We start from the raw sequence: 24,984 nt of genomic DNA, 5'->3' as shown, positions 1-24,984 counted from the left end.
AGAGTGAAGTAAGTCAGAAAGAGGAAAACAAATACTGTATGCTAACCCACATATATGGAATCTAAAAAAAAAGAAAAAAGAAAAAGTCATGAAGAACCTAGGGGCAAGATGGGAATAAAGATGCTGACCTACTAGAGAATGGACTTGAGGATACAGGGAGGGGGAAGGGTAAGTTGGGAAAAAATGAGAGAGTAGCATGGACATATATACACTACCAAACGTAAAATAGGTAACTAATGGGAAGCAGCCCGTAGCACAGGGAGATCAGCTCGTTGCTTTGTGACCACCTAGAGGGGTGGGATAGGTGGGGTGGGATAGATAGGGTGGGAGGGAGGGAGAGGCAAGAGGGAAGAGATATGGGGACATACGTATATGTATAACTGATTCACTTTGTTATAAAACAGAAACTAGCACACCATTGTAAAGCAATTATACTCCAATAAAGATGTTTAAAAATACATATATATCAGGGTAATTTGTTGCCAATAGGCTATCTTGGTTGCTTTTTTTTTTATTAGGTTAGTGAAATTTTCAGGAATTATAGTTAGTCCTGAAGGAAGTTAATGAATATCTAAATGAGTCTTCAGTCCTCAGCTGGTTTTGCTTGGCAATGTATATTTAGTCCCTTTGTCTGAGTTAGTTAACATTTCAAAATCTTCCTTTAGCTATGTTATCGTTTTTTGTTTTGGTTTTTCTAAGAGATTTGATATTATTTCTGTCTGTCAGATATGATCATTGATCTTTTATTTTTCCAAAGCTGTTATTGTGTTTATAGTGTGTTTTTCTTTTGAACTCACCATGGTGCTGAAATATATTATTAGTTCTAATCTTTTTTTCTGAACATTTCACCATGAAAAACTTCAAACATATGGAAAAGTTGAAAGCATTTTTCAGTGGATATCCATGTACCCAACCTCTAGTTTCTACTATTAATAGTTTACCATGCCTGCTAATCCTTTTCATTTGATATTTTAAAACTTAATTTTCTTGGATTGTCTAGATAAACAAGTATTATACAAATAATTTTCTCCTATTTATCAATATTATACCTCTTCTTTTCTGGCTTAATTCAAGAAATGCTTTATAATTAATAGCTACTGTTGACTTGTTCCTATGAATAAAAAGAATATGCCCAATAATTTATTGTTCAGTGTAATATTGATGATGATTTGGCTTAGATGTTCTTTTTCATATTAAAGAAGTGTTGTTATTCATAGAATAACATGATTTCTTCATCAGGGCTAGAGGTTGAATATCTTGAAATAACTTTGGACATTTATTGATAATCATTGCTTTTCTCCTTTGATTTTTCTGGTTGACTTATTAATTGATTTTATTCACTACTTTATGAAATATTTATTAAAATCCTATTTTGTCTCAGGCACTGTGCTTGGCACTAAATATACTTGTAGGGATAAAATCTCCAAAAGTCCTGAATCCTATCTTCTTGGGGATTAGAGTCTAATACAGTATGTATGTTAAGTTGTGATAATAGATGTCCTACTATTAAAACATCCTGTAATTAATTGAGTAAAAGCTACTTGGTCTTAGTGTTTTAGTCTTTGAATATATGGATGAGTTAGATTTTCTAATACTTCATTGAGGATCTTGCATTTTTAATTTACAAATAGATTTATTAGTAACTTTTGTTTCGATTTGTTTTTAAGCTGAGTTTGCCGAATTTTCACACACAGGTTATGCTTGCTTTATAATTTGTCTATCTTTTTCTATGATCTGGAAATTTGCATGACATAGCATGAGGATTATCTTTTCCCTAATGATTTGAAAAAAATCTGTCCAGGCAAACTTCTAGGTTAATTCTTTTTAATTCAATTTAATTTGTTTTCCCACAAATTCACGAATTTTACTTTAGATTTTTCTGTTGGCTATTCAGGGTCTTTTGTGTTTCCATACAAATTTTAAAAGTGCTTTTTTACCCCTGTAAAAAAAAAAAATCCGTTAGAATCTTGATAGGGATTTCATTGAATCTATATGTGGCTTTGGTAATATTACCATTTTAACAATATTCTTCCAGTCCATGAACATGAGATGCTTTTCCATTTATTTGTTTCTTTGATTTCTTTCATCATTGTCTTGAAGTTTTCCAAGTAGAGATCTTTTACCTCCTTAGTTAAATTTATTCTTAAATATTTTATTGTTTTTGATGCTATTGTAAATGTGTTCTTTTTTTATTTTTCAGAAAATTTGTTTTTAGTGTATAAAAACTCTGGTTTTTTTTATGTTATTTTTGTATTCTGCAAGTCTCCTGAATTCATTGATTAGATCTAACAGATTTTTGTTATTGTTGAGTCTTTAAGATTTTTTATATATAAAATAATGTCATGTGCAAATGGAGACAATTTTACTACTTTCTTTCCAGTTCTGCTACCTTTTATTACTTTTTCTTGCCTGATTACTCTAGCTAGGACTTCCAGTACTATATTGAACAGGAGTGATGAGCACTCTTGTCTTGTTCCTCATCTTAGAGGAAAAGCTTTCAGCTTTACCACTGAGCATAACGTTAGCTGTGGGTTTGTTATAGATAGCCTTTACTATGTTGAGATGTGTTCCTTCTATGCCTAATTTAAGAGTTTCTATCAAGATTGGATGTTGAATTTTGTCAAATGCTTTTTCTTTGTCTATTGAGATGACCATATGATTCTTTTCTTTCATTCTATTAATGTGATTTATCACATTGATTATTTTGTATATGTTGAAGTATACTTGCATTTTAGGGTTAAATCCCGCTTGATCATGGCAAATGGTCCTCTTAGTGTGCTGCTGAATTCAGTCTTCTAGTATTTTATTGAGGATTTTTGCATCTATATTAATCAGGGATATTGGTCTGTAGTTTTCTTTTCTAGTAGTGTCCTTTGCTGGTTTTGGTATCAGGATAATGCTGGCCTTGTAAAATGTGTTTGGGAGTGTTCCCTCCTCTTCGATTTTTTTGGAAAAGTTTGAGAAGGACTGGTGTTAATTCTTCTTTAAATGTTTGGTAAAATTCACCAGTGAAACCATCTGGTTCTGGGCTTTTCTTTGTCGGAGGTTTTTGATTACTGGTTCAATCTCTACTAGTAATAGTCTATTCAAATTTTCTATTTCTTTTTGATTCAGTCTTGGTTTGTTATGTTTCTAAGAACTTTTCCATTTCACATTGAGTTGCATAGGATATTTTCTTAAAATATTTATTATTAAGTCTCCATTAGTGATTCTATCTCCCTTTTCATTTTTAATTTGTAATATTTGTAAAATTGAAGTTCTGTCTCCTTTTACATGAGATAAATGCTATATCCTTATAAGGGGAATGGTGATACGTTTTAAATAACCTCCTAAGAGTATGCATAATACGATTCCCTTTATCTGTTGACAGTGTCAAAGTCTGTAGAAAAAGAGTAGGGGCTAGGAAATGTCTTTCCTTTTAATTTTATACTTTTCAGTACTGCTTTAGCTTTTTCACTATATGAATTAGTTTCTATTTTATAAAAAGTAAATGAGTTCATTGAATAACAGGTTAATGCTTTTTCATGATCATAGGCCATAGGACTTTCTTTATACTTTTCTGTAGTTTAATGATGTTAGCAAATTTTATTTTAAATTTTAACTATTTTTTTAAATTTAATATCTTTATTAGACTACAATTGCTTTACAATGTTGTGTTAGTTTCTGCTGTACAACAAAGTGAATCAGCTATATGTACACATATATCCCCATATCCCCTCCCTCTTGCATCTCCCTCTTACCCTCCCTATCCCACCACTCTAGGTTGTCACAAGCATCGAGCTGATCTTCCTGTGCTATGCAGCAGCTTCCCACTAGCCATCCATTTTACATTTGGTAGTGTATATATGTCAATGCTACTCTCTCACTTCGTCCCAGCTTCCCCTTCCCCCACTGTGTTTTCAAGTCTGTTTTCTACATCTGCGTCTTTATTCCTGCCCTGCCACTAGGTTCATCAGTACCGTTTTTTTTTTAGATTCCATATATGTGTGTTAGCATACAGTATTTGTTTTTCTCTTTCTAACTTACTTCACTCTGTATGACAGACTCTAGGTCCATCTACCTCATTACAAATAACTCAATTTCGTTCCTTTTTATGGCTGAGTAATATTCCATTGTATATATGTGCCACATCTTCTTTATCCTTTCATTTGTCAATGGACATTTAGGTTGCTTCCATGTCCTGGCTATTGTAAATGGTGCTGCAATGAACTATTTTTAAATCCAGAAGGAAAAAAACATAATAAATTAGGATAGTGGCTAACAGAAACATCTAGATTCATGAGTATATACCTCTGTATCCATTTTGTGATAATACCAATCCTTGTGGGTCAAAGAGAAGAGTGGAATTTGAAGTATGGTTGCCAGTGAATTCTCCAGAATGAAAGTGTTACAGAGGTTTGCGGTCTCAAGGAATCATTTCATTCCTTTTGTTGTTCTACCTCCTAGAAATGCAGGAATGAATTCTTAGGGACTGGCAGTTTAGAACTCTGAAGGTCAAATATAGACAATCTTCAGAATGAAAAAAAGTAATTATTTTTTCTTGAATCGAATGAAGGTTTCCCATAGAACAGAGAAAAATAAGAGTCTTGGGAAAGCAATTGTGTCTACTTTGTAATAAATTATAAGCAGGCGATCAAAGGTCAAGGCACAGTTTCTCTCTCAATTTCTACAGTGTTAGGGACAAAATGTACAAATGTCTGGGAGCAGTACCATGTAACTCTTGATCTTAAGAATCATTTCTGGATTAGTTTGCTGTTTAAGCCTATGCTCTTCCTTTTTAAAGTATGTCCTCTGGCAAGGGAAACATAAATATAGTGGCAATACAGCTCAGTAGTAGGTGGAAGATAAAGGAGTTGTGACCATTTTTTTAGGGCAGTGGTCCATAAACCTTAGTACATATCAAAATACCTAGAAAGCTTGTTAAAACACAGATTTCTGGGCCTCGTCCCCAGAGGTTCTGATTGAGTAGCTCTGGGTGAGGCCTTACAGGTTCTTCAGTGATGTTGATGTTGGGGGTCTGGAGACCACACTTGAAGAATTAAGCCTCCATAAAGGCCCTAAATCACCAGCTGGGGACCTTGATAAATAGATTATGGTATGGCCCTTCTTTCTCTGGTATATTATTTTAAACCTTTAATAAGACCCAAACCACTGATTCTCAAACATTAGTGCCAATAGGAATAAAAATCACCTGAGGAATTGTTGCGTTTTAGGTTCCCAGGGCCTGTCTCCATGGCACTGGGAGGAGCCCAAGCTTTTGAACTCATAGTTAGCATCATAGATGTTTTGATGCAGTGGTCCAGGGACCATGGTTTAATTAAAAACTACATTGCTGACATATTTAGAGGTTGCTATTTCTTAACATCTTGCTCTAAACATTATTAACCCCTAATGTCAGTAGCACTTAAAGACTGATGATGATGACATATGAATAAAGAATAGCAATTTTATTAAGAAAAGGAAGATTTGAAGTGAATGTTACTCTCTGCTATCCTCACTTGGTAAAGCCTAGCTAATTATTTTCTATATTCCTGTCCCCAAACATCACTGTACAGCTGGTAGACTTGCCAGAATTAAAACCACAGTGTCCTAGAAAGCATCAAATTTATATGGCTTGCCTTGCAAGATCAAATTTGTAGAGAAAATACAACTTAGAAGGTATGCGCAGGTAGAATAAACAAAATAGAAGAAAAATAAATCAGCATTTCTGTGTATATATGTGGACATAGATGTAGAGAATCAATATAAAAATGAGAAATAGAATCCATCTCTGAGGACTGCAAAGCCAATGTTGAGACTTCCTTTTATTTTATCAAGCAAATATTTCAAAAGTTTGAGTTGAAAATAAATATTTAACTTAGTTCCTTTCAGTACAATGAATCTTTAAAACCATGGTGTTTTAGGCCTTTCCTTTAAAACATCAGTGGTCTGACGGTCAAAATTCAAAATTGGAGCTACGTCAACACAAAATAACCAATAGTAAGAAAAATGAAATAAGTTGACTCAGCCATAATTTTGTGAAAATTAATTTAATCATTTCTAAGCTTAATAGCACAGTTGTGAAATACAGGAGTAGCCTTCTGTTTGTGCCATTTGGTATTTAGTTATTCCATTCATGGAGTAACTTGCCACAAACTCCCTGAGACAAGGTAGGGATGGTAGAAATTGCTTTAATGACAATTCTTTTCTCCAAAGTAGTTGTTTGATCATTCATTCTCCTGGGAAATACTGAGATTCATATGTTGGTTTGAAAATGGAAGATTGATTCTGCTAACATTCTAGGTATTTGACAACACATCAGTAATATGTATCTGGCCTCTGGGATGATTTATACTTCCGTTTTGGTGTGTGTTTTAATTGAAGTATAATATAATACTGCACAAAAATTAGGTTTTTATATATGTAGAATCAGTGTAACCACCACTCATATGAAGAAAGGGAATATTAACAGCTGCAGGGGGCTTCTCCTTGTTCCCTCCAGTCAGCAACCCCTGTAAAAGGAATCACTATTCTGAGAACTTCTATCAGCATGGATTAGTTTATCTGTTTTAGAACTTAATATAAATGGAATGATAAAAAGTGGACTCTATTATATTTGCCCTTTTAGCTCAAGGTTAATTCTGTGAGATTTATACCTGTTGTTTCATGTTGCAATACTTTGTTCTCTTTTATCACCATGTCATATTCCATTGTTTGAATTTTACAATTTACCCATTCTACAGTTCATGAACATTTAGGTTGTTTTTAGTTTTTCTTTATTAGAAAGAGTGCTGTAATAAGCATTTTCCTACAAGTGTATTTTTGTACATATACATTCATTGATATAGAGTATATATCTGGGAGTAGAATTGCTGGGTCAGAGGATTTACATATATACAGCTTTAGTCTATACTGAATTTTCCAAAAAGTTTTCCAAAGTGGTTATATGAATTTCAAAATTGTTATATTAATTTAAAATCATAACAGCAATATATGAAAGTTGTTGGTGCTCCACATCCTTACAAACACTTGGTATTGTTGTGTTTATTTTAAACCATTTTGGCAGATACATAACACATCATATTGTTATTTTAAATTACCCTGATGACTAATGAAATTAAGTATCTTTATATCTGTTTATTGGTCATTTGAATATCTTTTGGGGGGTGAAATTCCTGTTCCATACTTTTACTCGTTAAAAAAAATAGCTTGCCTGCTTTCTCTTACTGACTTACAATATATCTTTATATGTTCTGTGAGCCTTCATTCAGATACATGTATTGAAAGCACCTTCCACTCCATGGTTTATCTTCCTAGTCTCTTAATAGTAACTTTTCATGAACAGAAGTTTTATATTTTAATGAAGTCCAATTTATCAACCTTTATATTTATGCTTGATGTTATTTCTGTCTTGTTTAATAAATCTTTGGCAATTGCAAGGTCATGGTGATACCCTTCTGTGTAATTTTTTACAAGCTTTGAAGTTTCACCTTTCACATTTAAATCTTCAGTCCATCCAGAACTGATTTCTATGTATAAAGTCTAAGGACCAAGATACTTTTTCCTCTTGTATGTATCGAAATAATCTAGCACCATTTATTGGGAAAACCATTATTTCCCACTGCACTGCAATGGCATCTTTGTTGTAAAGTAGGTAAACCATACATGTGGAGGCTTCAGAACTCTGTTTTGTTCTAATGGTGTATTTGTCTATTCTTATGCCAATGACACAGTGTTTCAAGTTTGTTCTCCTTTAAGATCTCCTTTCCTAGTGTTCATATTTTGTGTTATTTGCATTTTAGAATGAGCTTGCCAATTTCCACCCAGAATAAAACTGCCAGAATTTTGATTGGGATTGCATTCAATGTATATATCAAGTTGGGGTCAGTTAAAAACAACAATATTGAGTCTTCCCATCCTTGAATATAATAGAATATAAAACTCCATTTATCTAGGTCTTTCACTTCTCTTGGTGATGTTTTGCAGTATTATTGGTTCCATTTCTTTCATTAGATTCATTACAAAGTATTTAATGATATTTAAAGCTATTAGACATGGTATTGTTTTGAAATTTTATTTTCTAATTTGGTATATAGACTATCCAGTAGCCTTACTCAAGGTTAATTTGTATCTTATCACATCATTTACAAATATTGATAATTTTATATCTTGGTTTCCAATCTTTATACATTTTATTTCTTTTTCTAGGTAGGCTCTCCAGGGCAGTATTGAATAGACCTGGTTTTAGCAGACCTTCTTGTTGTGAATATGGTAGTAAGGGAAAACTCAAAGGGAAAGATTTTTATATTCCATCAGTAAGATATTTTCTATTTGTTTGTTAGCAACACTTTGTTAGATTTGTGGTTTGCCTCTATTCCTAGTTTGCTAAGAGCTCTTTTCCAGATGGAAGAGATTGTTAATTTCATCTATATTGTTGAATTTATCTCCATAAAATTGTTCACAGTGTCTCTTGTCTTTTTAATTAAGGCAAAATGTGGGCACAGTGAACTGTAAGGAACTTAAGTTTATAATTTGGCAAGTTTTGCCCATGTATTCAAAAACATTATCAAGATTTAGAATATTTTCATTACACCAAAAAATTCCCTTGTGCCCTCTTGCAATCAGTTTCCAGCACATGTTTTTACTTCTTTAAAAGATTAGTTTTTCCTTTTCTTGAACTTGACATGAAAGGAATAATTATATTTTTTGGAGGGGCATTCTGGTTTCTGTGTCTCAACATAATGTTTGTGAGATTCGTCCATGTTGTTGCATGTATCAGTAGTTTATTATTTTTTACTGTTGAGCAATATGCCATTGAATGAAGAGGCCAAAATTTATTTATCAATTCTATCAATTGACAGTTGGGTTATTTTCACTTTGGGGATTTTGTAGTTAAATCTGCAATCAGCAATCTTCTAAATGTCTTAGAAATCTTACAAAATATTTTGTGGACATTTGTGTTCATTCTCTTGGGTCAGTGGGAGTGGAACTGCTGGATCACAAGGTAGGTGTACATTTAAAGTTATAAGAAATTGTCAAAGAGTTTTCCAAAGTGGTTATTTATCTTACACTGTCATCAGCGGTAAATGGGAGTTGCAGTTGCTTCACATCCTCATCAATATTTGGTTTTTTCACTTTGAACTATTCCAGGGTTGTAAAGTGCTATCTCCTTATAGTTTTAATTTGTATTTCCCTCATGCTGGTGATATTGAGCTCCATTTCCTGTGCTTTCTGGCTACTTATTTTCTTTTTTGTAGTGTCTGTTCAAGGTTTTTGAGCATTTTAAAAACTGAGTTTATCATTTCATTGTTGACTTGTAGAGTTCTTAATATATTCTGGATAAGTTCTTTGTTACACATACACACTGTAAATATTTTCTCCCAGTGTCTGGCTTGCCTTATTTTGAAATAAACATTTTTATTTGAAAATAAATTTAGATTTACAGAGACATTGCAAAGATGGTACAGTTTCCATATACCCCACCTTCAATTTCCCATTATTAATATCTTACGTTAGTATGGTACAGTTGTCATGGTTAATGAACAAATACTGATATGGTATCATTAATTAAATTCCATATGTTACTCATATTTTCTTAGTTTTTACATAATATCTTTTTTTCTGTTCCAGATCTCATCCAAGATATCATATTACCTTTAGTTGCTGTGTATCCTTAGGCTTCTCTTGGCTGTGACAGTTTCTCAGAATTTTTCATGTTTTGATGCCTTTGATAGTTTGGAGGAGTACTGGCCCAATACACAAGTAGGCTGTTCCTCTGTTGGAATTTCTTTTTTATGATTCAGACTGTGGTTTTGAGCTTTTGGGAGGAGGACCACAGAGGTTAAGTGCCCATTTTAACACCTCATGTCAAAGGTACATTCTATTAACATGACTTATTGTTGATGTTAGTCTTAATCACCTGACTTAAGGTGCTGTTGGTCAGGTTTCTCCACTGTAAAGTTATTCTTTTTCCTCTTTTTCATACCATACTCATTGGAAGAAAGTTACTGTGTCAGATCACACTTCAAGGAATGTAAAGTTATGCTCCATCTCCTTAAGGGCAGAGTATCTACATAAATTATTTGGAATTCTCTGCACAGGTGGTTTGTCGATTGTTATTTATTCATTGATTGAGTTATATCAGTATAGCCTCCTGTATGTTTATTGTATCCTTTGGGTTATAATCCAATACTACTTTATTTATGTTTTGCTCAAATAATTCCAACCTTGGACATTGGGCACTCCTTCAGTTGCTTCCTGTGTCTCTTTAATATACTCCCATTATGTGGTATTCATTGTTATTGGTTTGTTGTTTAGCAATTCCTTACTTCCTGGCATCATAAGATGCTCTAGGCTCATCTTGTATGTTTCCAGCTCCACTCCTAGAATCTCCATGTCTCCAGGGAACCCTGGTTCTTTTTATTGGAGAATGTAATTAGAAACCTATAGCTGGTGTTAGTTATTTATTGCTATCAGATAGTCATTGCTTTTAGGTCTTGTTAGCTGACAAAGCAATATAATATGTGTATGTATATGAACCCATAAATATATACATATCTAGATAACCAGCTGTATCTGTATTATGCTAAATATGAGTTCATTCTGATGCATCTAACTGTAATTTTAACATGGAACATTATAGGCTTTTCTTCTTGCTTTTCTGCGATCTCCCACGTAACCAGTGAGAAACTTGGACCCCATCATCAGCTATCCATTTACTTATGTGTTTGATTCCAATATACATGGATAGTGGTTTCAGAATTGTTCACCTGTACCCTTAACTAGAGGACAGTGCTTATGTGTAGTTCCTTTTATCTTCAGTCTTACAGAGTCTACTCATTTCCAAAGTTACTTAGGTCTGTACCTCCTGGCCCTAACTCCCACAGTTTTATGTATTTGTAAAGCATATTCTTTTGTCACAATCTGCATTCCATTCTGGGATTCTCTGAACTCCTAAATGATGTTTTGAAATTTACATACATTAAAATTCACTTCCTCCTCTAAAATTCTATGGGTCTTGACAAACGTATACTATCGTATACACACCACTACAGTATAATACGGTATAGTTGAATTGCACTAAAAAATCCTTTATGCTTCACTTATACACCCCTCACTCCAAATCTCCACCAATCACTGATCTGTTCACCATCTCAGTTTTATGTTTGTGATAATGTTCTACAGATGGAATTATACAGTGTAGCCTTTTAAGACTGACTTCTTCAGTTATCAATATGTAGTTAAGAATCTCCCATGTCTTTGAATGAGTTGATATTTCATTCTTTTTTTTAAAATCACTGAATAGTATTCTATTGATGGATGTATCAGAGCTTGTTTATCCATTCCCCTATTGAAGAATATCAGCTTCTTGCTGCCTGTTAGCTGAAGGCTTCCCTGAGTTCTTTGCCATGTAGGCTACCCCATAGGGCAGTTTACTCACTCAAAGCCAGCAATGGATAGAATCAAGGGAGAAAGTCATCTGCCAAGAAGGAAGTTACAGTCTTATATAACATAATCAAGGAAATGACTTCTCATCCACTTTGCCTTTTTCTTCTGCTTAGAAAAAATTCACAGGTCCTGCCAACACTCTGGGCGAAGAGATTACACAAGGACATGGGATATCAGGAGGTGGGGATAACTGGGACCATCAGGATATCAGGATGTGGGGATAACTGGGACCATCTTAGAGTCTGTCCATCACAACTAGTTTCAGAGATAATCACATCTCTTCTCCAGTGAAGCACATCTTTTTTATCTTCTTAGCCGTAACACCCCAGAGAGTAATGATACAACTGAATATGACCAAATAAATGCAATGGGGCAGGACAAATAGGGAGGGATCAGGGTTTGTAATTAGACTTATCCATTCATGTGGAGCAGAGACTCTCAGGAAGAAGAATTTGAATAATAGACAACCAGCTGATAACAGTCCAATTAGAGTCCCAGAAGGGGTCCAAAACTGGGCCTCCTTAATACCCCGACAGAGCACAGGGGTAGAGAATCTAGGCAGATGCTCACCATCTGGGGACTTGTCAGCAGCTAGCATGTCCTGTTAAGGTGTGGGATTTCTAGCAGTACCCCAGCTCCTGGACTTGTAGGAACATGAGGAAGGAACCAGTACTGGAGGAGATATCAAAATAAAGACAAGGGTCTAAGAAATAACAATTGTGTACAAATTGTTAGAACTGGGGCAGAAATTTTAGTAGAGGGCTTGGGATAAGAAACATAGATCTCATGCCTAAGTTACAAGGTCAAGACAAACTCAGCTGAATTCTGGAGTGCTTAAGATTCCTAAGTCCTTCGATTTCTCCTGCCCTTGGGCAGGATTGAGTCTGGAAATTGGAATGGAAGTAAACCTGCAGTTATAAGGAGAAGAAGCTCTAGAAACAGAAAGCCTTGTGGGATCAGTTGTCAGGTGACTCCTCTGAGGCCTCAGGGAGCTTGCAACATAAGCAGCCTCCCTTTACAGCTTCCTATTTCTCTCTTTGATTTACCATCTCCAGGGCCTAAATATATTTCCCTCCATCTCCCAAGGACATTTCTATTTTAAGCATTCTTTCAAATAGTGGAATAAAAGGCCTTGTACCTTAATGTTAGAATTTCAACTATTCTGGGAATGATAGAAGAGTTCCACAGGAAAGTGATATCCTGAATCTATATCTTTCTGAAATCATACCTACAGAGGGCTACTGACCCTTCAATGAAAAGTCATCTGTCCATTCACGCACTGAACAGTTATTTGAGGAGCACCTGTTGGTGCTACGGACTGTGTTAGTGCTGGAATAAAATGTGAGGAAAATGCACATTGTTCCTGCCTTCAAGATTATTTAGTCTAGTGAGGTGTCAGACTTATCAGTGATTCACCCACACATAGTAAAGTTAGGACACTAGTTAGGGCACAGAAAAGGAGACACATGATGTCCTAGTCATGGGTCATAGTAGAAGAATGGGCTTGGTCATGAAGATTCTTTTATGCCAGGTTAAGGATTTTATTGTTTTTCCTGAAACATCAGGATGGAAGAGGCATATTTTAGTTTCAAAAGATCACTTTGTGTACAGTCTAGAATGGATTGAAAAATTAACACAATGTTGTAAATCAACTATACTTCAATAAAATAATAATTAAAAAAAGAATAGACTGAAGAGGGGGCAAGAGTGAGTTCAGGGAGATCAGTAGGATGGATATTGCAGTAAAAGATAATGTAGCCTGGGCTAGAGTGGAGCTACTGGAAACAGAAAACCAATGCGAAAGATACTTTAGGAGGTATAAATCAGCAGGACTTACTGGAATAGTGCCTTCTGGTTTGTGCAACTGGATGAATGGTAGTTCCAGTCCCTGAGACAGACATCACTGGAAGAGGCCCATGTATTTTAGGGAAGGAGAATTTAGGAGCAGTTCATGAATTAGGGTTTAGTTATGAGGATTTTGAGAGGCATTTGAAATGTCCAAAAGGGAATGTCAGGTGGCAGTTGCTAGATGGGTCTAGAACTCAGAGTAAAGGCTATAGGTAATTCTGATAATATTTGTCAATTTCTGGGCATGGATGATTTTACCCAGAGAAGGGTATAGAATGAGAAATATAAAGAAACAAAGGAAATAAATGGACCAGAATGACATACACACTTTAAAAAAGCTTCTGGACCACATGGGCTTTGGCAAAAACACATTGATCTAATTTGATTTTTTTCCACCAATTATTTACAGTGACTTTGGGCCTGGAACATTTCTCTGTAAATGTACAAACTGAATAAAGCAGTTAATCTCAAAGGACTGTAAATTTAAAGAGCATTTTTAATATTACAAACAATTAAAAGCTGAAAATGCAAATGAGTATGTGGATGGAGAAAGAGGAAGTATCTACATTAAATTTTTTTTTTTTTTTTTAATTTGCAGTACGTGGGCCTCTCACTGTTGTGGCCTATTGCGGAGCACAGGCTCTGGACGCGCAGGCTCAGCGGCCATGGCTTACAGGCCCAGCCGCTCCGCGGCATGTGGGATCTTCCCAGACCGGGGCACGAACCCGTGTCCCCTGCATCGGCAGGCGGACTCTCAACCACTGCGTCGCCAGGGAAGCCCTAAATTGGTTTTTTTCCAGACTGAATCAAAATAATTTCTGAAAAAATGAGTAATACCTGGTTTGTGCCTGGAAGCGAGGGCATATTACTTCCCGCTGTGTATGTCTGTACATGGTAATGGCATCTCTCTCCATCCCTCTCCATCCTTAGTTCAGAGAAAATAATGCCTCTTATTGGATAATTTTTTAATACCTGGAAACTTGGAAGGCAGAACTTAATCAGTTAGCCAATGTCTGAATTACTTGATGTTTTGACCTCAAATTCTGAGACAGGAATGCACTTACTAAGGAGGGAGAGGGAATCAGAACTCAGCAAGGACTCAGCAAGCAGACAGGAACCTTATGAAACCATTGAAGACAGTCTCCTTGGGGAATTTCGTAAAAGTTGAAAGAAGTTTTGGTTTCTCTGCTTTAAAGGTCTCTAAATAGGACCATTTTATTGTGCTTATTTGGGAGATTCTCAATATCTAATCAGTCTGAAGTTCCTTTTCATGTCTAGCCCAAATCTTTCTTGCTTCCCTTAAAGGCATTTCTTCTTACACAGAATGACCAGCAGTTGCCTAGAATCTCTCAGTTAATAATTCTTCATACAAGTAAGGAGATTAATGAAGTCAGCTCTTAGCCTCATCATCTGAGTTAAAATCACCACTCAAAGGAACAGTATGCAATTACATACTTCATGTGGGGGAGAAAAAATAATAGATACCTGGACAAGCAATACTGAAACTCACAGGGTGAAACAACTCCAGCCATGCAACCCTTTCCTTAAAAGAAGTCCCTTTTCCAAGCCTTTAGTATATATGTTTTGTCTTCTGGTTTTTCTATTAATTTTTTGGATTAGAAATAGATATGCAGAAGAACTGTTCTGTGTATGAAAAGTTAAAATGATGCAGACCCTTCCTGTTGTCCTGGACTACATTGGTGGAATTCATTTCCTTGTTTAACAGATGCTTATCCAGCCCCTAGTCTATGCCAGGCACTGTTAAAGGTTCTAAGGATACAGCTGAGAAAGTAAAACACAATTGAAACGTGCTTTCCATCATGGACCATGAATAAAATGGAATGATTGTAGGGGTGATTCTAGAAATTGGAAACTGGATTATTCCTTGCTAATCTCATCTTCAGTTAGCCATCACTATTGTTGGTTTTATAATCAATCACTCAAACAACATTCATTGAGTGTCCACCCATGCTAGGCATTGGGCTCTCATGGAGCTTGTAATTTAGCTGAGATGAAGAAGCCAAAACACAGATTGTTACATGACAACCTAAGGCAACCAAGAGATTTTGCAAGACGACACAGGATTAACAGCGGAATGGGTGACTAGGATTCTGAGGAGGTATTTGCTAAATTATGTCATAAAGTATTTTTTCCCTTCACAATGTGTAATGTAAAAATAATTTGATGTCTGCCTGCATTCCTGTCAACTAATAGAATCTCTGTGGTAACATGATGTGAAGTTCTAATTCTCCTTCATTGTGGGAATCTCTTTGCTCTGAATCAATTTAGTAATATGTCAGGCTTTCATTAAATTCACTGAACCTAGTGATTATTCCATATGGTTAAGCTTATTAAATGTATGCTTCCAAGCAGCAAAATGTGGACAATAATCTAGATGTTCCAGAACACCTCAAACTTTTCTAATTTATGCAAATAATCCTTTTCTTTGTTAACTTTCCTTTTAAACAAACCAACCATTTATCAATAGTAAAATGCTTTTACTATTCCTCAGGCCATGGCTGGCATCGGGCAAATTATAAATACAACAAATTAACATTTTTTTCCTGTGGGTTAGCTATTGGGAACCTTGCATGAAGGCATCTGAATATATAAGGCTGATGATAAAGCCCTGGTGAAAAACATACCTAATCACCTGGATAACTTTCATCATCCCTTATGGAAGATGACACTGATGCTGATGTTACTATGGAAATGTTAGATTCTCTTTGTAACTGGTGTTGGTAACCAGACTTCCAGACTGCCTTGTTTGAATTATGGTAAGCTATCACTTGAGAAACAGCCATTCTGGGTGATTTGGGAAATGTTGGTACATTGAGGAGAAAAAAAAAAAGGTGTGACTAAAAGTGAAGAAGATTATAGTAGACAACCTTTTTGGTGGGGTGTCACCCAACTGATGAGCCCACCCTCTCTTTTGTTCTTTGATCCTATTTTTTTGAGGACTGGGCCACCCAAATTTGTATTAATCTAAGCCCCTACACTCATGGCAATAGCTGCTTGATCCAGTGGTAGAAAAATATGTACTTGTTGGAATCTTTTTCTTGGTCTTTAGGAACTGGGTAAGTGTTTGCATGAGAATAGGACTGTAACAACAAAACTTAGGAGCTATGGGGTACCATATTCTGCCATGTGAATGAAGGAATGGAGAATGCAGATCTGTGGAGATTGAGAGGAATGAAGCAGAAGGCAGAGAACAGAGCAGATAAGAGATAAGGGACAGTCTTATTGGTTCCATTTCCTTCCAGGGGAAGTGGCTGTGAAATGATCACTAAGAGCCAAGATAGAAAGTCAGTCTTTCCCAAAGTCAGGAAACCAGTGGGGTCATTGCCAGAGGAAGGGAGAATCAATATTAGGGAAAGAAAATGAAGGATTTTCTCTGTAGTCAGAGAGGCAAAGGGAAAGTTTTTCAACAATGGAAGTTTTCTCATGGTCTGATGAAAGTGACCCACAATTACAAGAGGAGTCATTGTAAAATTTGGATTTTAAAAGCATTTTTTAAATGTTAAGGATAGGTAAATCATTATTTTCTTTATCTCCATTAGTGTTGATTTCATGATCATTTGACCAGGGTTAGGTTGAAATTTGGCTCATTTATGAAGAAACGGTCCACTGAGAAATGGTATCAGAAGAGTGTTGCTATTTACCTACTTGCACAAATACTTTAGGAGACAGTTTAATGATATCTATTACTTTATGAAAATATAGCTAATGATTATAAATGTACTTTTATGGCCCACTCTGAAACTTAAAACACCATTTAGTAATCTAAACTTACAGGTGGCATCGCCTCAGTTAATTGAATTTGGTAAATTTCTACTTGGGCTTCATCCATCTTTTTATTCTCTGGAAAGTTTTAGTGAAACTGAGTCCTCCTAAAACAAAGTTCCTCTGCCAAGTTATGATTAACCTCTCTGTCCAAACATTTTTCCTTTGTTTTGTCCGGCACCTGTTCCCCTCAAGATTGAGGAGAATCAAGGAAAAGGGAGGTTTGAAACCTTACAGGGCCCTCCTGGGTACAAAAGCCCACCCCCCCATGTCCCCCATTTCTTCTTTGTAGAAAAAAAAAAAGGCTTTAGTCTCTTAGGTCTTTCCTGAGTTCATGTGCCTGATGCACAGTGAGGCCAAACAAACCGAAACATTGGAGTTTGGATCAGAGAAAGGTTTATTGTAAGGGCCAAGCAAGGAGAATGGGCAGCTTGTGCTTGAAAGACCCTAAGTCCCTCATGGCTTTCAGGTAAGGGTTTTTAAAGATTGTGTTGGGGGGAGGGTCGTAAGGTGTGTGATGTTTCTGGACTCTCGACTTTTTGGTTCCAACCAGTCTGGGGTCTACATGATTGTAGTCAGTATGTAGTCACCATCCCCCACCCCGGTGGGGGTCTTAATTTCTGCAGAACAACTCAAAGGTAGGTATCAGATTGTTATGTATATCCCTTCAGGAGGAACTAGGAGTCCTGTGACTCTGTTGTCCTGATCATTAACTGCTTGAGTCTGCTCTTTGGAACTTGGGGAAGGCCTAGGAGACTGAAGCCATTTTTTTTGTTGTTGTTTGTTTGTTTTTTTATTCTGGAAACAAGAAAAAGTGTCCTGCCCAGATTTAGCAGGCAACTTTGGTTTGAACAACTGTCAGTTTATCTGTACTGCTTCAAGAATTATTCTTGGATTTTAGCGATAAGGACATGTCCTCATCTTTTGCTTTCCTGGACAATTACTCACCAGGAAATGGTTGGTTTGATTCATCATAAAATTGCTGTCTGCTTCCATGAGTATGAGAGGTCCTACAAGGAGAGGGGCAGACAACTCATTTGATAATTGTCTCTTGTTGCCTTCTCTGCTTGTAAGAAGGCTAGGAGGGTTCTGTGACCTTTACAATGGTAGACATTCAGCCTGAGAACAAGGGGAATAGAAAAAATGAGCACATAGAGCCAAGAGAGGAATTTAATTTCTCTTGATTTGTATAGGAGAGATCAGGACATGACTAAGCATATTGGGGAGGCTTGCTTAAAAGTAGCCTCAGAGCTGCACACCTAGGACTCAACTGGAGGCTTTCTAACCTGGTCACTTTTATACCTACACTGGCTGTGACTACTCTGACAACCTCAGGAGTCATTTGAACAAGGCCTGAGCAAGGCATCCTGCATCTTATCCATTCTCCTACCTAACCCACTCCGACTGCTCTGGCAATCCTCTGAATGCCTCAGCCTTTCTTCTTATAGTAAACATGGTGAGGGTTGACAGCTTAGTCCCTAACACTTGGGAGTAACAAGCACCAGTGCCTGGGATACTATTTCTTCTATAACAGCAAAATGCTCTTGGGGGACAACAACCTGCCTGTGAGATGACTGGACAGCAGGGACGCACTTAAGCCCATGAGGCTGTTTGTGAGTATGTGTGGACCCAGGCATCCAGAAAAGAGACAAACTTGGGGGCCTAGATGAAATTAGACTTCACCTGTCCTGAAAGGAGCGGGAACATTGAGAGAAGTTACTGTGAAGAGGAGGGGAAGCTTTCTGGGTGGGAAGAACCACATGAACCATAACTGGGAATAGCAACATTATTAATATTCCCTGAGCCCTCATATTGTACAAGGCACTGTGCCACATGTTTGTCATGTGTTCCATCATTTCATCTCCACAGATAGGTACTGTTATAAGGAAAGAAGGAAGGAAGCTCAGGGAGGAAAGAAGCTCAGGGAGGCGAACTGGCCTGCCAGAAGTCACAAAGGTAGTAAGTGCTGCAAAGAGGATGAGAGGCCGGTCCTGCATTGTATCATATATAGCTGGCCTGCACTCATAGGCTTTAGCTGGCACAACTGTACAGCTGTGGAACTAGAGAGCTGCTAAAACAGAAGGGCTTACTCTGTAGAGTTTCCCCACTCAGGTGAAAAGGAAAGTCATTGACTCATGATTTCCAGGAGCCCTAGTGCTCTGGTGAATTAGTTGGAATTCATTCCCCACCACCTTCCCCAAACAATCACAGCACATCAGCACACCAAGAGTAGCACTCAAATGTACACATACACACTTCTTATGCTGGAAACATTGATATGTGAAGCAAAGTTGTCCATATATATCTACTGTATAACCTTGATCTGTAAAGCAAAATCCAAACCACGTTTTCCAGGCTCTGGATAATGGCATCCTTCTCACTTTCCCACACTTGGGAACATCTGGCTGTGCATCTCTCAGGGCCCTTCTGTTTTCTGCCTCTATGCCTTGAGCATTCTAATCTCCCCTCTTGGAACACCCTTCCTCCTCCTCTATGCCTGGTCACATCTCCCTTTTTTCCAGGCTCAACTGAAGATCTGCATGTTCTCAAAAGCTCTCAGTGTGGACCTCTAGTCCACACTGATATCTCCCTTGCCCTCTCCAGTCCTTTTGAATGACATACAATACTTTTTTTTTCCAGTTTTTGAGAAGAGCAGAAATTGTCTTTGAAGTCTGTAGAACTCCCAAAAGGCTTCAACCTGAAGCAAAGAGATTGTAGCCCAAATGCCCTATTTAGGTGGTCATGCTAAGGGAGAGAGGGGGGCAGGTTTACTGTCTCCTCATGTCTGGTATAGGGTTTGAGGACAGTTGAGCTGCTGGAGATAATCACCATATGCCATCAGGAGATGGAAAGTCACCAAGAGCGCACGCGCACACACACACACAGGCAAAATTGTTTATTTACTCAGTAAAGAGTGTATAAGGAATCCATGGCAGGGAAGGTCAAAAGTACCTCTTCTAAAATGGACTTCATTTAGGGTAGTACTGCAGTCTTTCACCATTCATTAGCCAGGGAATTCTAGATTTTTAAAAGAAATCCCCAAACATTATAGAAATGGACCTGTTTTCTGAGGTTTCATTAACTTAAGTTCATTTTTCTTGTGGAAAATAAGCTTCAGGCTTCAATATGAAGAATTGTTTCCTCCTGTGTGACAATGGTGGAGGAAGTTAATTTATTGCTGCTGCAGTCATCTTGGTTTCTTCCTCTTTTATTCTGGGGCCGTTGTGATTAATAGGATTACATTGGAGTGATCACAGCTGCCTATTTGTTTATCCCATCACTGAGGTCAGTGCCGAGTCTCTTATTTCAGGATTCTCTTGGTTTTGAGACCTAGTTTGTCACATTCGTAATGTAATAACCTCTTGCTGTATCATCACCCCCATGGAATGTTGAACCGAGCTAAGTGAACTCTGAGTCATTCATGTTATGTGAATTTGGGTCATTTATTTGGAAAGTATTCACTGAGCACTGGTGGTGAGCGATATCTTACATGGTGCCAAGGAAATCAGGCCACTGCACTGGATGCAGTTGAGGGAGGACACTTTATACTTTGGGAACCCAGTTAGTGGTAGAAAGTGAGTGCTAGGGTGCAGAGGTGGAGGTGCAATAGCAAGTGAATGATACCTCACTTGGCTTTGGTCTCATCAAAAATGAAGTAAATAGTAAATTAGACTAAATGATAATTATTTTCCATATTCAGATTGTGAGACATCTTGCCATTTTGTGGAGTGTCAAGAAATACAGACATATTAATTAAATTTAGTTTAACATAAACTAGGAGATATAAGTTATATGTGTGTGTACATTACATGATTCAGGACATGGCATATTTAAAAGTATGAGTTGCTGTGTCTCGGAGCAGTGCTACCCTTAGACTTGGGCAAGTGAAGCCCCGCCTCAGGATCCATGCCTTAGGTGCCCTGTGCCTTGACTGTACTTACCTTGAAATGTTCTAAATTCCCGTCAGATACCTGGTACTGTCCTGGGAGCTTTTAGTGCTATCTAGCCAGAATACCCGGAGCCTGGATTGGGACATGAGTGAGCCCCAGTCTCATTTTCTCCCATGTGGAGTATCTGTAGCCCTCCACCTCATATGATGGGTTGACCAGCTATCCTGAGGCACTGTGGAACTTGCACTTATGGTATCATACCAGGGCTCCCTGGCTGGGCTCATATAGGTGGGCCTTAGTTCCAGGAGCATAGCCTGGTGAGCTGATCATTCCTCCTAGCCAGTGCAGAATTTTTTTGTGAGCTCACGCAAGATTAGACTGTCAGCATGAAGCTCACATCATCATTTTGAGTAACATTCACACATGTTGAACATAGGACAAGTTTAGGGCCCTGGGATACCTGTAGTCCACCAGTATCTCTTCGGTTTGAGCTATGTATAGGGACCCATGGAGTGGCTCTTGCTTGTCCGTGTGATGGCTGAAGGGTCACCTCCATTCTCCTACACATGAGTACAGCAGGTTTGGAGGCAGGTATTCTTTACCCCTTATCCCCTCCTGCTGGCACCCGTGAAGTTGCCCCATCTCCTTCGTAGGCTCTATACCACATATTGGGTTGCCACTGGTGGGCAACTGTGCCTATATCCTCTCAGGTATTTTGAGATTGTTGCTCTGTAGTGCCAATGAAGCCTTCCATATGATGTCCTCTCTTGCCTTTGATCAGTATGGTGGTGTCATGCTCTCCCAGGTTGCTGGACAAGGGAGAGGCCTTCCTTTCCCTAGTGTGGATGCTCCTTTTATCTTTGCCACTTGTGGCAGTGTATGAAAGACAGGGTGTGGTCAACACTGAGAAGAATCACATTCTAGGAATGCTGTGATTATGTCTTAAAGAGTTCAGAGAAGAAACAGGATTGGAGGATGTTTTGTTCTTTATTTATGTCTTACAATTCTGTACAGTAAATTTAACATGACCAGAAAACAAATTGTCATTTCATTTCCCTGTGTCTTTTATGTAAGACTTGCATTTGTGGATATTGTAAAATCCACATATGTGGATGTGATAAAAATTATTGTAAGAGTCCTCAAAAGCCAGTATTCATCGGCAGCACGGTGGATGATGTAGTGTCAGGAGTAATGATGTATCCAGCATTAAATAAGTGAAAGTAGGGAACTGCAGAGGCAAGAAGACCTACATTTTTTCAATATAAACAGGTTCTGAAGAGTCATGGCACAATGAGTAATAATAGCATTGCTACCTTTTTTATCACTGTGGGTGATATGATATTAGCCAAGAATGATGCATATGGCAATAAAGAACATGAATTGATGATTCCTGGACCCAAACAAGAAAAGCTGGTACCTGGACACTAAGAAACTTCACATGAATTGATTGGAAAATAAACCAATATGTATCTCTACTCATTATTCTATCTGTTCATCAAAAAATCATTATACCTTAGCTGAGCCCATAATTCTGTTTTACATCTTAAAAATAAAATTTCTATTGTTAGAGAAGTGTACCAAAAATTTTTTTGCCAAGGGCCCCTCATACTCTAGGGATGGCCCCTTGGGAAGGGTATTTATTGGTGGTACACAGGAAACAAGCCCTCTGCACTGCCCATTGGAGGATTTGTGTTGAGCTTAGACTCAAAGCTGGAATTCACCCTCCCCAATAAAAAGGAGAGAAAGAAGAAGCACCCTACTTCTTGACAGGGAGAGGAAGTAAAAAGTGAGAAAAGTGGGGGACATGGAAGAGTAGCCTATTGGGCTGCAGACATAGAAAGAGAAATTGCCCCTGGGGTGAGAAGTTGCTGGCAACAGATATTAAGAATGTTGGAGGAAAGTAAACTCTTTTAAATGGAAGATGAATTTCCTGTATTTTAAAATACGTATGTATTTGGAGACAGCATTTTCTCCATTTTCTGCAACAAGTAATTAAGAACTTTTGAGGACATGTCCATTCATTGCAGGGCAGGCTTATGTGACAGAGAATAACTGAGAGACGTGGTTAAGGATTGCTTAAAATGGACAATGCAACACAAAGATAAATTCAGATTATAAGTGAACTAGGCAGCACTCTTATTAATTGAGGCCATGTTTTCTTTGTCCAGAGATCTGTTATATCTCTGATTCACTGTAATTTTCCAAATAATTGTTGACAGATTCTTTAATCACATTTTCAAGCTCTTGTTATTTCGTTCATTGTTCCTCTATGCTTGGAGGGCTGCATATATTCAAAGAAAGCAGATGGCATTCTTAGCATAGCCTCATCTATAATAAGATGAGTTCCAATACTTAGAGTTAGACTGTCTTATTGCTTTTTGTCAATTCAAATTAAAGGTTCCCTCATGTTGTTTTAGGCCTTTTTCTTTTTTGTCTTTGGTTTCTAGACACTTATAGATTCACACCACTCTGCTGTGTTTCTCCTAGTCGATGTGCTCCTACTTCCTTTAATAAATACCTGTAAAATTTTGCCCCCTCAGGGATTCCCTGTGAAGCCACACTGGTTTCTTGATATTTTTTATGTATTCTTACTAATTAGAATTTTGGCTACCAGGTCTTGTCAGTAACAAAGCTGCTTGTTCAAATTGTCTGATCCTTAACTGCATTCTTTCCTTCCCAAGTTTTTGCAGTAGATGTGTTGAAAAGTCTGTATGTTTGTAATCAAGGTGTCACAAACACCACATGCATATTGTAGTTTGTAAAATACATACTGTAGGTATATATTTCATTGAATTCCCTCATTTCCTATTAGTTTGATCAGCTAAGATGCTTGTCATAAAAAAAGACAATATTGAGGCAAGATGGTAAGTAGATTGAAATTACCAAAGGGATAACTTCATAAAGTTGTTGGACATTCAAATAAAAGTAAAAGATAATGACCTTCAAATGACTCTTCATAAAAGGAGTTTTCCCCCAAGATCACAACTAATTCTTGAATACTGGTAACTTTTTTACAGAAACCCAGAAAAGAAAAATCACAGAACAAACTTAAATGACTATCAGTTTAAAACAAGTAGGTACAGTTATAGGTCAACATATATAAACTCCATCATAATCACAATTCAAAACCTACAATAGATACACAAAAACTAGAGAGAAAGGAACACAAACATAACACTAAGGAAAGTTATCAAATCACAAGAGAAGAGACTAAAAGAAGAACTATACAAGCAACCAGAAAATAAATAACAAAATGACAGCAAGCACATAACTATCAATAATCACTTTAAATGTCAATAGATTAAATGCTCCAATTAAAAGACATAGCCTAGGGCTTCCCTGGTGGCGCAGCGGTTGGGAGTCCGACTGCCGATGCGGGGGACACGGGTTCGTGCCCCGGTCTGGGAGGATCCCACGTGCCGCGGAGTGGCTGGGCCCGTGAGCCATGACCGCTGAGCCTGTGCGTCCGGAGCCTGGGCTCTGCAACGGGAGTAGGCCACGACGGTTGAGAGGCCCGCGTACTGCAAGAAACAAAAACAAAACAAAACAAACAAACAAAAAAGACATAGCCTGGCTGATTGGATAACAAAAGCAAGACCCATCTATATGCTACCTACAAGAGACTCACTTAGGGGCTAAAGAAACACACAAAATGAAAGTGAGAGGATGGAAAAAGATATTTCATGCAAACAGAAATGAAAAGAAAGCTGGGGTAGCAGTACTCATATGAGACCAAGTAGACTTTAAAACAAAGCCTATAATAAAAGATAAAGAAGGGCATTATATAATGGTAAAGGCACCAATACAAGAAGAGGATACAACATTTAAAAACATATGTACCTAATATGGGAGTGCTAAATATATAAAACAAATATTAATAGACATATAGGGAGAAATTGACAATAATACATTAATAGTGGAGGTCTTTACCCCCTCAGTTACATAAATGGACAGATCATCCAGATTGAAAATCAATAAGGAAACAGTGCCCTTTAATGACACATTAAACCAGTTGGGCTTTATATTAATTTACAGG

The sequence above is a fragment of the Leucopleurus acutus genome, assembly GCF_964270905.1.
Source record: "Leucopleurus acutus genome assembly, chromosome: 3".
Lineage (NCBI taxonomy): Eukaryota > Metazoa > Chordata > Mammalia > Artiodactyla > Delphinidae > Leucopleurus > Leucopleurus acutus.
Note: the sequence above shows the minus strand (reverse complement) of the source record.